Below are 17897 nucleotides of genomic sequence, written 5' to 3' on the forward strand. Positions count from 1 at the left end.
ATCAAGTGAAAAGTGCACATGTGGAAAAATAACATGTAAAGTTCATGTGATTATTCTGTAAAGGATGGCACAGGGCCCAACCAAAACATCAATTGGCTGAAAATTTGATAGGAATTTTGAAATTTGAATATTAGATAGGAAAACCACATTCAGCACCCAATTCAAACAAACATGTAAATTCAAGTTCAGCATCATGAGACTGTATCTTATTTAGCTGTCTTGACATGAAGGTTTGTGGTTAAGTTATAAGGTTATTTGGCTTCAGTATCAATATCAAGATGTTTGACAGTTCACGTCAGTTAGTAAGGCACTGTTTAAATAAAACTATTGGAATGTGTTTCATTTTAGACTGAATAAAATTATATTGGTCACTATTATCAGTCACCAAAAGATTGGTGACAAAATTTTCATTTAGTTTAAAACCTAGTTTAGTATGAGAATAAAAACTGATAATGACTTTGAAATAAGAATTGTATATTAATCCTAACATCAGATTCCATTTTTCTATGCTGTAATTAATGATTATTGTAATAATAACATAATATAATCTAATATAATTACAATGCAATTATATGGTAACATAAGTAAATATATTTATAAATCTATAAAGCATATATATATTTGTCAGAACTTGACTTTACAATACTTACTATGTGTTTCCCTTATTAGACATTTAAATGTCTAAATAAACTCTGACTATGTACCTAATTTGAAGTGCTTTAATCTGAAGTGCTTTAATCTCTTTCCTGTAAAGCCTTAGCTGTCAGCAATGCTATAAATTACAGCCACTGCAGTAACTCCAATATGCATTAAAACACTTTGTTTTTTTTAAGGGGGGGGGGTGGATTGGGTCAGCTGATACAAACAGAATTCATACAACAGTAAATTACATTCACTCTTTGTTAAACAGTTATATAGCTTGCTTGGTTCTCTTTCACTGAATGTCTGTTTGAGCACACTGTGTACTGTAAACATTGGTTGCCTTGGCCATCGTGTTCTGCTGCCCTGAATCATAAGAACACATGGCTGTTCATCAGCTCTTATCTGTCCTATTGATTTTTATGCTTTAAAGCTGAGCGAAATGACATGTTCTCATGCCAGCTACACCTTTGCAGTAAACACTATGCACTGCTTCTGAAATTCAAACAAATTAAAAAAAAAAATAATGAAAAAATAATAAGAGGTGCCTCAAGTATCAATCTCTTTTACAGAGAATGCGTGGAGTGAGGAAATCTGGCTTCTGTGATTTAGGTCAACTCTAGCAGAGTCACCCCAAGGTAAGGAGCAGCTGGCTTTAAGAGTGTCTTTCCTTGAATGAAGACTGGACTTCTGGATGTGCTGAGTAGTTTGTGTTTGTGAAATTAGAAGTATCAGTGTTTAAGAGCAGGAAATATGCAGTGAGCCAGGGCTATGGCCCATTTAAGGAAATCTCCAAAAGGGTCAACAGCATAGTCGCTTAATGTGTGTGTGTTCTGCCTTTGTAGGAAATGTCAGGAGCAGCACAGCTGTTCTGACTTTGTGAAGTGCTTTTTGTTTCGTTGTTTAAAACTGAAAGGGTAAAACAAGTTCTTTACTGAGGTTAAAGTTTGGGTAAAGTTTGGGTGAGGTTAGTCAAGCTCAGAAAATTGTAATATTTCTATCAGCTATCAGCAAAATATGTATTATAAACAAAACATATAATTTAATTGTAATTGTAGGTGTGCATATATATATATATATCTGGAGGCTAGCGTAACACCTTAAACTCTTTGTCATGTTGTTTATCCAAACCATTCTCAGATAGTGTGTGAAGTGTGGCATTAGAGCGTATTATCGTGCTGAAAGAGGCCATCTGGAAATACCATTGCCAGTAAGCGGTGTACCTGTTCCACAATGATGTTTAGGTAGGTGGCATGTGTCAAATTGACATCCATGTGAATTTCCAGACCAAGAATTTCCCAGCAGAACACTGCCCAGTGCATCACACTCCTTCCACCAGTGTCTCCCAACAGTGTATCCTGGTGCCATCAATCCCCCAGATAACGCCACGGACGTACACGCCCGTCCATGTGGTGTAAATGAAAGCGGAACAGTGGGTCGGTGGGTACTCGCCATTGCTGACCAGGAGCACCTCACAAGCCTTACTGTTCTGGAGATGCACCAACAATCTAGCCATGACGATCTAGCCATAAGTTGCTCAGGTCTTCACGCTTGCCAATTACCACATCCAACATGTGAACTACATGGATTGACTGTTCGCTTATGTCTAATATTTGTCAGACCTTGACATGTGCTGTTATTATGAGATAATCAACGTTATTCACTTATCTGTGAGTGCTCATATCTTAGTTTATCAGTGTGTGTGTGTACATGTATATACCAATGTGCATATTGGAGTATATCATATTACCTTATTATACAGTTATAGTTATATATGGAACTGCTTAGATGTACTTTTTAATGTAATTTGAACATACCACCTGCTGTCAAAACTTCTGTACAAACTGGCCAATAGAAATGACATTGACTTGACATATAAGACATATGTGTGTGTGTGTGTGTGTGTGTGGCTGAAACAGCAGGGGGTCAGATTCTTCTCTCACTGCTTTACTGCCCACTACAACAGAGACGCCTGCATGGCTGCACACACCCCACAAAAAGACATCTGTCTGCTGCTCCCAAAATGAAAGATCACACTGCAGACGGCCCCAGAACACTACTGTGCGTGCTACTGCTTTACTAAGCTTAGCTTAAATAGTGTAAAAGTGGTGTGTTTTTGTTGGTGTAGGGGTTTAATCTGCTTGCCCAGCTGTTTCCTATAGGAAAAAAAAAACGAAAAAAGAAAAGAATTAGGAAACTCCATGCTCTCAGTTTCACTGTGACAGGCAAGTGTGTGTGTGTGTGTGTGTGTGTGTGTGTGTGTGTGTGTGTGTGTGTGTGTGTGTGTAACCATTATTTTTTTCCACGTCATTTTGGGCCATTTCTTTTCGTCCATTCTTCAAGAAATTTACAACAGGCATTTTCAAATTATGTCCAAAACTGAAAAACGGCAAAAATGGAGATAAGAGGTTTTTTTCCGACAGCAGTGATATATATGTATACATACAGATATACATATATATATATATATATATATATGTATATCTGTATATATATATACACACACAAACACACACACACATATGCACGTGTATCTCTCTCTCTCTCTCTCTCTCTCTACATATATATATATATATATATATATATATGCAACAGTCGGATATATACATGGTAATAATGGTACAAAACCCGATGCCCTTTTTTTTCTCTGAGATGACAGCTTTTCCATTACTGGCATGGCATGGTGTACAGAGTGTTCTTACGCTGGGCAGGAGCAGGAACCCAAAAGGGAAATGAATGGTACTCCAGATGCCAGTGCTTCAGCCTGACTCCTGCTGTACAGTACATTGAACAATGGGGCCTGTCTGTGCCATACTCTCCTAAAGAATACACGGATACCATTAACAAGACCAAAGAGGATGGCTAATGCTTTCATTAGGATGTAACACATGCAGAGGCAGCACTGCTTATGCAACACATGATTTTTAGACAAACACACCACACCTCCATGAAGAAATCCAGTATTTCATTTAGCTACGACTTGCATCAGGTTTTATCACACCCTCTGTTCTGGATCACACAGAACATTATGCAACACCTTCTAGTTTCCTTAGGAAGGCTGCCATTGATGTTGAGAATGTATTCTGTTCTTACACTTGCTTCTGTTCTGATCTTCTTTGGTAGACAAATGCAAAACATAAACACGCAATACTGTTACGTCACTAGAAAGTGTGATGATGACACCGTGGTACTTTTTGCATAGGAACTAAAAGCAGGTGAAATTTACTTGATGATTTCTAGTCTTCAGCTTGTTGTTTATGGAAGGAAAAGCCATAAAACACAGTAGACGTAGTGCCACTTGAAAAACACATTGTTCTCATCCTTTGAAATTTGCAAAACTAAATGTTCCAACTTCTTACAGTGTTGTCAGAGAGCTTTTGTGGGAGGCATTTACTGAACCGCACCTTGTGGACTTGGACAGGCTGGCCAAAAGAACTGAAGCACACACAGATATGAGTCATTCTATTGAATTGAAGTCAGAGTTAAAAACACATTTTGGACTTCTAACTAGTATGGACCTTAGACAAAAATACTTTCCTTGCTTTAAATTGCTTTAAATGTTAATTATGCATCAATAGAAGTGATTAAATATTCAATTCGTCACCACTAATCAAATAATAACACCACTGAAACATTAACAAATATTTTGTTGTGACAATTTTATCTAATTTTGAGCAGAACTCAAAAACATTAGCCAGTATATAACAAGCGAACACAGCTTTGAACAGTTCACTGAAAAAAATGCTTTACTTGATTCACATTTGTAAAGGGTTTCATCAACACACATTCCTTCATTTGTTTCTTTCAGTTTACTCATTTTTGGCATGAGTTGAGTTGATGTAATTTATTTTATTCATGTGAAACCGATGTCTATAGTATTGTGCTATGTTTTGGTAGTGACAATTCCTAATGTTACACACTGATTTTCAGACTTTGGGACACATTTACGTCAAAACAATGTGATCTAACCCCATGAGGTACAGGGATACAGTCTCACTTCCTGCTCTAAAATGCAGGGGTGTGGCTAAAACAAGGCTCTGCATATGGACTAAAATTCTGTTTTTCATTAGTGACATTAAAATGTGTGATAGCATTTTTTTTTATGAGGTTTTGTTATATAAATGAAACTCATGACAAATCTAAGTCTCTCAACTTCACTTCTTTCAAGAAATCAATCTTTTTAAAAACAATATTGAAAATAAAATACAAAAAAACAAAGTACCTTATAAACGATAATTTTTGTAGATATCTAACTTATTACTACCTAAATCAATGCCTTGGGTTTAAACAGATCATAACAATAAATATCTAAGGCTGAAAACTTAATCATATTTTCAAGTATTTTTTTTCTTTAATGTGGGACTGTAGTTTAAACTAATTCTGTAAAATGGTTCATATATCATTGTTGTCACAACAAAACCTTGTATCTCTAAAATGGTAACTTTACAGGAGAAGCTAAAATGTTAACTTTTAATGGACGTTAATGGAACAACAGTTTTTCCTTTCCTGTTTTTTGGTCGATCTATCATGAAATCTTACTACATTTTAAGGGACAGCTGAAATGTTCTAATTCTGAAAAAAATGGAGATATGAGGTTTTGTTCCGACAGTGATGATATGTAATGAAAGGACTATATGAAACGAACTGTACATGAATCTGTAAACAAATGCATTGGGATTAGCTAGGGGTCCTTTTGGCCAGTACCTATTGGACACACAGATGCATGTGCTTGTTTTAAGCTGTAAATTAGATATCTCTGCAAGTAAACAAGTGCATTGGGTTTAAAAGTAAACAATTAAACAAGTGCATTGGGATTAGCTGGGGGTCCTTTTGGCCAGTACCTATTGGACACACTGGAGGGTGTGCTAGTTTGTATATTGAGGTCATGTTGAACAACTTATTGAGATGGACTGAAACTAACAAAGACTCTACAAAGTAAGCAAAGCAAGCTGAGCAAAAAGATCATTATTGCGAATGATATATAGTGAAAACACTGTTGCCTACAAGGTGTCAGCTAACACTTAAGAGATTTTTTTGTCAGTTAGTGGGAAAGTTATGCTGTAAAGATGTGAAATGACTATGTTCAGTTGCTTTTAAGTGAATATTGTATGCCAGAGGATGGAGAGTCTAAGTGATTAATCTTAGAAGTGGCAGCTGCCTCTGAGGAACAACTACTAATTAAAGACCAGTCATGTTTTATGGCTGCACATTATAGACAAAGTACCATGGCTGTGATTATGTTGCTACATTTTAAGGTTGAGATACACCTTTCAACACATTAAAAACTCATTCATAGGCCTGTCACAAACGTAATATTATCTTATGATTAACTTTCATTGCAATAATTGTGATTAAAAATTTAAGTGGTTTTACGTCATTGAAGTATAAGCATAAGTAGTCAGATTGGCTGATTAGCTATCTTGTTTTCTAGTTGTCAATATTAAGCTCCCAACTAACAAAAGATACAAACAAATAGAGCTCAAATAAACAAACATTACTCACTGCTACCCTTATAGGAATGATAACATTAGCTCTTTTTGTTTTCTTTCAACCCAGTGGATGAAAACATGCCTAGTTCACATTCTGTCTGATGTGACAAACGTATAGAAGTACAGTGTTTCTGTTCACTTTCACACAGGAGTCAGAGTTTTACATGGTGATACTTCACACTTTCCCACAATGGCAAAAACAGCAGTCTTCTGTCGCAGCAGGTGTTGAATACAATGCAGCCTGAGTCAGATGAGCAGGTGAAGCTTCTTGACGCAGGTGAGCACTTCTTTTTGTCCCTTGTGCTAGCCATTTACAGACTATTGAGTGCTCCTCTCCCACAGCTTCCCCTGCTTACGCAACACATATCTCTGAAAGACTTTGCTAAAGCTTTCCACTCAGCAGGAGGCCACTGTGAGCTCTCTGAGATACAAGAGTCATAGCTTTTGAAAATAACTATTGTCCACCTGCACAACAATAATGTGAATGACGTCATTTGTTTCCTGTCATTCCACTCTGGGGAATTAGAAAAACGAACATGCTGAGCTGAATTTGAAATTATGTACAATAATACAGTACAATATGTACAATGCTATTTATCTAATTGTACATATAATTATGTATATCACTGCTGTCAGAACAAAACCTCTCATCTCCAAAATGGTAACACATGCTTTACTTTTAATGTAAGTCAATGGAACCAGACCTTTTTCCAAGTCATTTTGGGCTGTTTCTTTTGGTCCCTTCATCATGAAATTCACAGACAATGTAAAGTGCAACAGGCATTTTCAAATGATGTTAAAAACTGAGAAACGACAAAAATGGAGACATCTGGTTTTGTTCCAACAGCAGCGATATGTACAATACTAATTAGATAAATACTACTATCTAGCCTCAACAGCTAAATATCATATAAGATGTTCAGCCTTTGCCCTTATTTATTTAAAACTTATTTTCAGTTTTTCAGATAATCCGCAGGGATATTTTTCCACACCGTCAAAGTTCAGTCATAGATTCAGTCTTGCATTTTCTGCTTCTCATGATCCAAGTAATCCCTCTGACTTTAGACTCATCTGTCCATAAAACCTTACTCCACACCTCAGATGTCTAATTTTGGTGTTCTAGTGCAACATTTTCCTCTTTATTTGTCTGTCTCCTTTTCTGAGTTACAACTTCTTGTTAGCTACAAATCCTTTCAGACTCATAGTGCTGAGTTGTCTTCTCACAGTGGAAGGATGGACACAAACACCTGTGTTTTTTTTTTTTTTAGATCTGAAGTAAGAGTAGAGCTTGATTTTCTCCTCTCTCTCAAAGATGAAAGCTCTAAGTACTGTTTATCTGATGGTGATATATTTGGTGGTCTGCCAGGTCTTGCACAGTTTTTAATAGTCCAATTTTGTCTGTATCTTTTTATCACTTTTTTGAACTTCACTTTTGGGAACTCCTGTTTTTCCAATTATTTTCTTTTGACTTTTCTTCTTTCTTATCAAAGTAGACTATTTTATATCTAATCTCCTCAGAAATCTCTCCTTAGCCATTGTAAATGCGTACGAGAAGGAAAGGTGTGTTTAATAGTTGGTTGCCTGAATGTTAGTGTCTCTTTGAAGGGGAACACAATGCCAGTAACTCCTTTGGGAACAGCTTTTGTTATGAGGACACAGCTGTAACTGGTTGGTTTTAAGATTGGGAGAGTTAAAGTGGCAGTAGCGTGAAGAACAATAAAAAGTGGACAAATGAATACTGATAGATTTGATATAATACTTATGATATAATACATAGTAACGTAAGAAATGATCAGGTGGTCTCTGAATGTTGATCAGTATTGTAAGGTAAGGTAAATAAACATAATATGATACATTTGTAATTTGTAATAATAACACTGTAACCTTTGGTAGAAACACTGTACATTTTGTTGGCATGAATAATCTTACATATCACACTGTTTTGTAATGAACACAAACACATGCTCATGTACTTCCTCCAGGGATTGTTCTCAATTTCATACCAGACGACACAAACACATACAGATATCCTCTGGCTTTCTGTCTCCTATGACTCATGAGCACACATACATATACACCCTTGCGCCACCCTCTTTTGCCAGACGCAGCGTGACAGCCCTTAGCATGCCTAATTAGTGACTGACAGATGTGGGTCAATGCAGTTGGTTGAGGACAAGCTCAAGGCTGTTCTGAGCTACAGCCACTAGAATACAACTTCCCTTTATTACACTGCAACATTTACAAAACCGCTGATTTCATAGATTACAGCATCCAATAAAGCACTGATGATGATGAAACACAGCATGCAGATAGAAGTGGCAAGTTTGTTTCCTGAAATTCCCAGATTTATCACATCCTAAGGCTTATTTTTCAGTAATTACATGGAAAACAATGCAAACTGACTGAGTTATTCTTAAAAGACTGAGGAATAGATGTAGCTTTTAAGGGGTTAATTTGTTAAAAAATGACACGTTTGTGGAGAGTCTGAGAAGACACCTTGTAAATAGTACTGAATTATTTACAAAGTGCATCATACGTCAGTTGTTATTCTTTCAAACCTCTTTGTCCAAAATTTAGGGGCATACCTAGGAGTTTTACAATGGGATGGCCAGATAAGACCCAGAGATTGTACTGGTGTGGCATACTGCTAAGGAAAAAAACTAAATAAAATAGTGTTACCATATTAAAATGACTTAAAAGGTGACCCATTTTTCTCTGCACGTAACTAAATCTGCCCATCATTTTCCACATGAATAAAATAGTACATTAACGCAATTATTGCCATAAGTTAACTGAAAGACATTCATGAGGAAATTATGTTTTTGAATCAAGTAAATTTAATGTGTACCTTAATACAGTGCACAACATTAACTTTAAGATAAACAGTTCACATGGACAAGCCACAGAAGTTACTAACCCCTTAAATGGCCATGGCCCAAAGTTTTATTACATGTTTTTATAACATAAGAATAGCCCAGCCAGTTTGTACTAAAGTCCCTGTAGTTACTGAATAATATGCCTTAGTATGTAATAAGCCTGAGATTTTAAGGGGTTAATGTACGTTGCATTCCCTACAGGTTATACAGTCCAATGATTAAAGATAGCCAGACAGCACTGTATAAGGAAACCTATAACACATGCATGTGTTGAACTGTAAAAAGAAGTTAGCATGATAAACAATTATAGCTGACTAATTTTTGATTGTGAACTCATCCTACTATTGAATAGCCTACTTCATAGTGTAGCTCATGGAGCAGCACTGTTGAAGGGACATAGCACACATTTACTCTTGTTTGCTGAGTGAATTAGCTTATCACAGGAAGAGCGCTAATTATTAAATGCAGCATCATTAGACTCTCATTACTCATTGCTAACTAGCCTGATGGCAGGTTTTCACAATAAAGCCTAATTGATGCTTTATTAATGATGGCTGACTGATGATGGCTGTCTCACTTTCACTAACTGGGGTGACCAGAAGGGTGGCCATGCTAATGCCAGCATGGCACTGGCTACCCCTGTCTCTGCCGAAACAGTTTGGCACAGTAGTAGGGGGAAGTTCACAAAAGTGTAACATAAAATTTATTGCCTTCTTGACACACATTATCCATTTGATTAATGTTATATGTCAGCGTGGGGTAACTTTTAATCTGTTTAAAAAAAAAAATAAAGGTCTGCCTGAGTAAATGCATTATATAAATATTTTTAAGAGATATTCAAAATATGTTAATTTTAGCAGATATGATAATCAGCTATATTTTGATAGATGGTTTTAAAAGCCAGTGATAAATAATGCTAGCTAGCAAACATGAAGTAAATACAGAGTTGTGTCCTGATGAGGGTGAGGTTAGTTGGCACATTGATTTTGGGGTTGGTCAGCTTGCCTGTGTAGGGCTATTTTCACAACAAGAATGCAGTACTGTTCTTTACAATTTAAATTTATAAAATTTGTACCAAGTTGTTGTTGCTTAGCTCTAGGCCATTTGATGATGAGTGACATGCAAATAGAAGACCTCTTCTTTTACTCGAGTTATATATTATTCGGCTTTCATTTGCTGCTAGTTGGTTTATTCTGATATATAGTATGCCTGGAATATACAGCAGAGAGCGAAAACTGTGCCAACCAACACCACTCTCCCCTACACTGAATGTCATACATGTACACACTCATGCAGATAAACGCCTTTAATGTGTAAAAATACTTGGCAAAATAAAACTTGCCTCTATTTGACGGTCTGAATAAAGAGAAGCCTAATGTACCCCCATCACTATTACTGACAAGCAGTGAAGCTCATGCTGTTTTGACAGTACACTATTTCCTCTGACACAGAAAGCCCTGCAACTTCAGGTTAGCCTTCTACTTTTCCCCATTCCTTTCCTATGTGAAAGAAGTTGAGCTGTATAAAATGAGAAAAGTTTGATGAATTAGACAGACTCTTGGCAAAAAGAGACATTGTAATCACTTTAAACCACTGAACAAAAAAGTGGAGAAGTGGCCCCAAAAGCTCACTGGGTGTTTTGTAATGAGCTTTTTTGTATTCTAGGGAAGCAGTGGCTGAGATGTGAATGGATCTGAATGGGTGCGTGACAAATAAGCCGTGAAGCATGGGAGCAAGCTCATCCATGAGTAATGGGCAAATGTAGGCCAAGCCTGCACCAGCTGAGATGGACTCTCTGCTGCGCCTGGGGAGCATCCGCACCCGGTTTAACCTCTGCTTCAGAATCACAGCATTTCAAACATATTTGTGATTATGGGGGTTTTAACACTTTGCATATAAACAAATCTACAGTTTTAACAAACTGTGAATGTTTTTGGTTCCATGAAGAATGGTCCTACAGTTAGCCATGCTGGTTATAGACCTATAGGCCTGTGTGACTGACCACACTAAGGTGTTTTTTATTACAGAAGATTCTCACTGCTCATCCATTCTTCTGATTCTCCTCAAATAGCACAGCTGTAAGGACAATGACTGAGAAAGACCGCAGTTTTGTGCGTTTTGAGCCTGGATATGTTCTCTTTTCATTAACCTCAATGCAAATAAAATGACACATTTGAAACTGAGCATTCTCTCCCTCCTCAGAATGAGGGCTAATTCCATTGTGTTGGTGCATGCAATACTTTAGGCTAGTAGCGAGACTAGTGTCTTACTAATAGACTGGCAAAAATGCAGATGCATGTTTTCGGTGAATTTAAACAATGCCAGAAACTGTTCCAAGCTGAGTGACTCCACTCAGTAACACCGAGCAGACGCACAATTCAGCAGATGCCTGGCATTCTTTTCAAACCCTATTCTCGTAAGAAGTGATGCTTTAAAACAAGTCAGCAATTAACCATTAACAAAGACTTGGATTGGCTAGATTATTTTTTTTTTTGTTATTATTTTAAAAATGACATTGCTGATCCCTCTAGACAAGTAATGCTGGAGCTTATTCTGGAAGTTAAATGTGACACATAAGAAAACGTTAAAAAAAATGATTTATAGCAGCGAATTAATCACAGTAACTTCTGTTTCAGTACTACAGAGTTTTTGGGCTTTTCCCAAGATCAGATAAAGCTTATGCCACCTTCACTCAGACAGAAGGCCATTAAAGAACATTGGGAAGGTTTTAGCCATGGAAACACGCGGTTCAGTCATGCGTTTGCTGGCTTATGTAAGTTTGAATCAGCAGTGCTGTGCCTGGGCTCTTAGTCTGAGACAGGGAGGTTTGATTTCTCCACTGTTGAGTTGCCATGTATAGATCTGTGGAATGTTGAGCTCTCTATAAGTCAATGCCATAAACCTGTCTTTACTAGCTGATTGTCCTTAACAGCGTAGCAGCAACTGCACCACATAGGTTCTTGTCTATGTAGCAAAGGTTTTTTCCTCTGAAGATTCAACTAAAAGTCTTTCTGCTGTGAAATAAGAATAGTGAAGAAAGAGGTCGGTGCAGACCAGGTCGTAAACTCAAACACTGGCTTTTCACACAAACACTGACGAGGTAATGTTTACAGAACATGTTATACTTCTTTCACAAACTGTGAGCAGGGTAAGGGAACATTGTCCATTCATACTGTCACTTCTACTGTTTTCAGTAAACCATAACCACTTAGGTTTTATACCCATACATGGATAAAAGGTGCACAATTGCCAAAATTAAAGGGGAATTCCACTGTTTTTTCAAAATGTCTGAACTATTAAAACATTAATCGTCAATCATTAAAAGTCATTAAGAGTAGTTTGATTGTTAATATGCTGTGGAATGTGCTCTTGAGAAACTATTGCTCATAGTGACGGTGATGGGAAACAGAAATGTTTAATACTTACAAAAAAACATGAAGTTGACTGATCGTTTTTTTTATTGCCACACATGTCTGTGGTTATTGTTTCCATCACATCAGCATATAACTCAACTCTGCTGACAGCACTATACACAACTGACAACACATACATGCAATACATGTTTACATTCAAAACTCACTTCCAAAAAAGTTGGGGTAGTATGTGAAATGCTAATAAAAACAGAAGGCAGTGTTTAGTAAATTCTGTTAACTTATTTTTAATTGGAAAATCAACAGAACATGTAATTTGACTGATGGCATTCAAACTTCTGCATCCAACTTTGCACATTTTCAAAACAAATAGGCCCATTAGAGGCTCATATTCTAATGCACACAGACACATTTACAAACAAAAGCTAACTTCTGTGAGATTGCTGACAGGCACACCACCGTCTCCCAACCTGAAACACATTATAAATAGCCATTCATCCAGAAAAATCCTGGCTTTATACGCTAGGATGTCATTCTACACCGGGCTGTAACGGAACTGTTCTATTTAAAGTGCTGTGAACACTTCACCCAAAAAATGTACCAAGGCTTTAGTGTATCTTATTCTTCCTCTCATCCTCTTTCTCAACAGATAGACAGTACACACCCACACATAAACGTGACTAAAAGAGTACACAGTGGTGGTACTGCTCGGTTCACGCTGGCTCTGAAAACAAGCAGGCCTGAAGCCCTTCTCCTGTGACTCATTCATTAGGCTGATGACCTCAGTGTGAGGACTTGGCTGGGGGAAGTGTTTATCCACAGCAGCCTGACAGAGCAGAGCAGAGAGGAGCGGAGAGGAGCAGACCACTGCCCTGAACCACCACCCACCGCTGCGTGGAGGCAGGGCCTGAGCTGAAGAGACCCTTCAGAATTTCCAACTCGCACTCAGTGCTGTCTGAAACATGTTGCAATCGCCTCTGAATCGTGCACTTTTATCAGCGCTGGTGATGTGTAAGCATGACTAATAGGATATTCTAGCTTGATCTGGTTTGAACTGACACTGGTTTGAAAGTTTATTGTTTTGTAGAGTGAGATAAACCGCAGTTTGTGTCAGAGTTCTCTCTCTGGAGCTCTGGGTGTTTGTGCTGTACTGTCCTCTCAAGTTTTCACCATAAAAGACAGATCAACCTCCAATTTTAAGGAACGTGCCTGAGAAAGCAAGAGAAATCATTACCAAATAAGCTCCCCCTGATTCATCACTTTCATGGTACATTTCTATTCACAGTGGAGATGGAAGGAAATGGTTACTTATTGCAGAAAATGACCACAGCTGACCTGTGAAGTCATGGTTACTCTGTGTAATCTGTTGCTACCATCTCCGCCCTAGCCTTGATACATATGTATCCTCTATTGCACGCGTGAGGCACTGGGCCCTCTGATTCAGCACAGTTTGCTGAATTCCCTGCCATGACACAACAACTAAACCTGGGAATTAACTGATGAATCGGGCGTGTTTGAACAGGAAAATCACCAATCAATACAGCCCCCCAGGACCAGAGTTCCCCACCCTTGGCTTTTTGTATAGATTCCTTCTCTGTTTTCCCATGAAGATTTACCCGACAACCACCGCAGAATTTTGTTTTCTTCTTAACTGTCAGCTTGGAAGGGTTTAGGCTTCTCGCATAATTAAAATGAAATCAAATGCAAACTCAAAAAAGAGGTTTTCGGCCTGCTGCTATGTTAACCCCTTAAAATCCCTGGCTTATTACATACTAAGGCTTATTATTCAGTAACAGGGACTTCAGTGCAAACTGGCTGAACTATTCTTAAGTTGTAGAAGTGTGTAACAAAACTTTGGGCCTGCTGGTGGGCCCTGACCATTTAAGGGGTTAAGAAAGAAAGGCCCTTTTCATCATCACACTGACAGTCATATGCTTCACCCCCTAAATATCCAGGCATATTATTCAAAAACAATGCAAACTGCCTTTAGAGTTATTCTTACATTATAGGAGTGAGAGCCTCAGACCTGCTGAACTGTCCTGGGAAATAAAGGGGTTTAAGTTCTCAGTCAAGTCTTTTGGCCTGTAGTCAAAACCACCTTTGTTGAGTCCAAGATAACTTGATGACAAGTCGAGATTGTGACAAGACAGAGTCTAAAGGAGGCTGAAACCAAATGAGAGCAAGACTAAGTCAAGATCGAGACCCAAAGAAATGAAACTTCTTAGAGGTCAAGTTTTAAGTAGCCTTAAACACCTCCTGGTCTAAATTTCTAGTTTTTTTGTTTGTTTGTTTTTTCAAATTGTTCGGATAAATCATTTTAAAGTGAGCTATAACCCTATAGATTCACTTTGAACAACAGAAATAGCGCTTAGAATTCTAAAGTCATCCGTTTTAATTTTGCTATACTGTTTAAACGACATTATATTGTTACATACTTAATTACACAGATTACATGGAATTTCTATTCAGTGTTGTCAGATTTGTGTGTGCACTTCTGACATTTTTTCCATTTGTTTCAATGCCAAGACACAAACATGGTAAAAAATTAAATTAGGTTTTTTTTTTCCCGCAACAAACAGAACACATTGTTCACATTGAAATCATAACATCTTCTCTTTTATTGACCAGCACAAATGTGGCTCCAACAGTACATTTCTAGGTTTAGTCATATGTGGGGAAGTTTTCCTTCATTGCTCATTCAATGCTAAATCATTGCTAACAAATGGAGTGGTTTTGAGCTGCATGAGTGGGAGACCAAGAGAAGAGTACAATAACTATTCAGTCCAAGTCAAGAACAAAACAAAAGGAAGAAACATTCCAAGTCCAAGAGTCGAGTACTACAGCACTACATATCAATATGCCAGCAGCTCAGACGAGAAGGGGGACACGATCACAAAACAAAACATCTATGGAACAAACTTCCTGACTGTGGACTGTGTTGACTGTGTTGAATAAGTGATTTTATTGTGCAAGTGTTATAACAGTCTTGCTAGATAAACAAGAGGAGGTTTTGCATAAAGGTATGGCTGAAAGAGATAAACACTATATCAGTCTGACTTTGTCCTTCATGTTTTTAAATGTGTCCAGACAACTGTGACCATTTATTCTGAATTCATACAGAATGTAAAAGTCTTCTAAAAATGCCCACTATCCTAAATCATAACCCACATATGGTGATTAGGGAAAATAAACCTAATCACCACATGTGTGATATGTATCAAGTGGTTCATACTTCCTTTATGGCCCAGCTGACTATGATCTGATGATTTTATTTTAGGTTCAGTTTTTGAGTGCTTCCTGCAGTGATGAACGAAGCTGCGCTTTGTTGGCGAAGTTGCTGTTTGTGAACTGTTAAGTTGCTCATATCCTGTCATTGTGTGAAATGGGCATTTTCCCCTTTGGAAAAATACAAGCGACCTCTCCTTTTATACTGTTGGCTACAATGAGTAACACTTTATTCAAGAGCTACCAACATAGTGACTTCACAACACATGCAGAAGCACTGGATAATGTATTTTAAAACAATTTATGAACAGCTTATATCAGTAATGACAAGATGACCAGAGATTAGATGTTTTATAAAACAAACAGCACTATATTGATATAAGGGAATATATGTATACCCATGTTATTGGTCAACTATGTTATGTAATAATGCTTTTCTTATAGCATTACAGAAGGTATATCATGACACCCCTCAGTTATGAAGAAGTAAATGTAATGAAACAAAATGTAATGAAATTACAGAGGCCTACTTTAGAGCACTTACACTGTAAAAAAAAATAATAAGTTAGTTGCCTGGCTAACATTATGCTCTGTCTGACTTATTATTTCTCGTTTCGCATTGCTGTGTGTCTGCACTCTGTGTGATGTGCTGCTGTTGGGTGTTGCACCATGGGGAACATATCATTCTTATGTATACTGGTTATACTGAAGAATGACAATAAAGACCACTCGACTTGAATTTCATTTAAATCATATTGAATCAAATTAAAGGCAGCATGGTTACTCTAAGTTAAAGCTAAGCTTTTTTTTAACAGTGCATGCTTTTTTAACTGAAATTTGAAATTTTTATTTCTTCCATCACTGTGCTGGAAATATCTCACTTGGACAGTTGACATACAGCGGACCCAAAAGAGTCCACTAGAGAAAATGCTTGTATTTTTCTTTACACATGATGTGATCAGCATAACAACTTGATTGAAAAATAGAAATTTACAATTTCAGAATTTCTTAGTATTTGGTAGAGCGTGTCCCTCTTTTTGTTTTAATGACAGCGTGCACTCAAGCTGGACTCCACAAGTTTTAAAGCAAAGGCCTCTGATGAGAAGATCAAATCCACCCAAGAGTCATCTGAACACGAAATTCACTGGAAGAGATAAGACTCAAAAAAACAATGTGAGCTTTTTGTACAAACGCCTTAACATGGTCAACACTACAAATTTGAATCGTGACCTAGAAACAGTGCAGAATCTTGAATATTTGTTCACTTTATAATTCACAACTCTTTTTGTTTTAAAATGTTCAAACTTTTAAAACTTCAACTTTCCAAGCTGAAATGGAATAAATTCCAGATTTCTGTGTGGTCTCAGACTTTTGAACACCACTGTAATTTTTAAATACAGAATCAATTAGTATGTACTTTAATGGTGTTTTGTCATTGGAAAGGATGGGTATGATCAAATTGACAATTCTGCACTGCATCTACTGTTGAATGTTTCTACAGTTTTATGTCACATCACTGCTTTTATTTTCTTCACTGTTATTTGCTGCTTTTTGGTATACTTCTCATTATGCAAGCATATATGAATACTGGCCAGTATGAACTTTTGTAACCTAGAAATAAAAGTGAACCATTTGAAATGAAATGAATCATGTAAGATTTTTGCACCTGCTCTGCACAAATCTCTTTGATATCAGATAAAGCTCATTAGTATGTTAGCGTAACCTCATAAATATGTAGGATTGGGGTTTGCAGGCTGTACACCCTTGAAAAATATGCTTCTTCAAGGGTTCTTTAGTAAAGAAAATGATTCTATACAGAACCATGAACACTCAAAGAACCTTTTGCATGATTAAAGGGTTCTTTGCATCATGAAAATGTTCTTTAGATTGATGGAAAGTGTGTTGTAACAAGCTTGATACCATAACAATAGAAGAACCCTTTGGTGCTATATAGAACCATTTTCAAAAAGGTTCTATATAGAACCATGTACAATTGAACTATTTCATCATGCAAATGGTTCTTTGAGTGTTCATGGTGCTATTTAGAACCTTTTTCTTTACTAAAGAACCCTTGAAGAACCATTTTCTTTAAGAGTGTAGATCCTTCAGAAGACGTTTTCCATTCGATTCTGTTACTACCCCAGCGACATGGAGTCTGGGAACGGAGGACGAAAGGAAAGTTAAAATATATAAATAAATAAATGAGACCACCCCTCCCCCCCCTCGACTTAACTGGTCAGCCCACACATTTCCCCATGTATGTCCCCTTTGAGCCACCCGCCACTGAGCACTCTTCA

The 17897-nt window shown here is 37.3% G+C and overlaps 1 long non-coding RNA gene across 3 annotated transcripts; it reads left to right on the plus strand.

Moving 5' to 3' along the window:
• Positions 1-1037: 1037 nt before the first annotated feature.
• On the plus strand, positions 1038-17238 carry LOC118823714. 3 transcript variants are annotated; one of them, XR_005008548.1, is made up of 4 exons: positions 1038-1277; positions 1780-1883; positions 6278-6405; positions 13148-17238. It is a non-coding gene; the product is annotated as an uncharacterized LOC118823714 (long non-coding RNA). The 3 variants fall into 3 exon arrangements; XR_005008546.1 differs by having other exon boundaries at positions 1040-1277; positions 13025-17238; XR_005008547.1 differs by lacking the exon at positions 13148-17238 and adding an exon at positions 10670-11187 and having other exon boundaries at positions 1040-1277.
• The last annotated feature ends 659 nt before the right edge of the window (positions 17239-17897 follow it).

Source organism: Colossoma macropomum, unplaced genomic scaffold, assembly GCF_904425465.1.
Source record: "Colossoma macropomum unplaced genomic scaffold, Colossoma_macropomum, whole genome shotgun sequence".
Taxonomy (NCBI): domain Eukaryota; kingdom Metazoa; phylum Chordata; class Actinopteri; order Characiformes; family Serrasalmidae; genus Colossoma; species Colossoma macropomum.